A 201-nucleotide genomic window follows, 5' to 3' on the forward strand; every position below is an offset into this window, starting at 1 on the left:
GGAGGAAGAGGAGGAGGAGGAGGAGTAGGAGGAGGCGGATGAGGAGGGAGGCCGCGCTTCCGGCATCCATTTTACACAAATAGCAGCGGGCCGCAGGTCGAGGCTACGCGGCTGAACTCGGGCTTTCCTGTGGGTGCGGGAGGGCGGCTTTCTGAGGGTGGGCGCGTGTCTGTTGGCGCCGCGCCGCCCTTCCCGCCCGGC

Source organism: Meleagris gallopavo, chromosome 6 (assembly GCF_000146605.3).
Source record: "Meleagris gallopavo isolate NT-WF06-2002-E0010 breed Aviagen turkey brand Nicholas breeding stock chromosome 6, Turkey_5.1, whole genome shotgun sequence".
Lineage (NCBI taxonomy): Eukaryota > Metazoa > Chordata > Aves > Galliformes > Phasianidae > Meleagris > Meleagris gallopavo.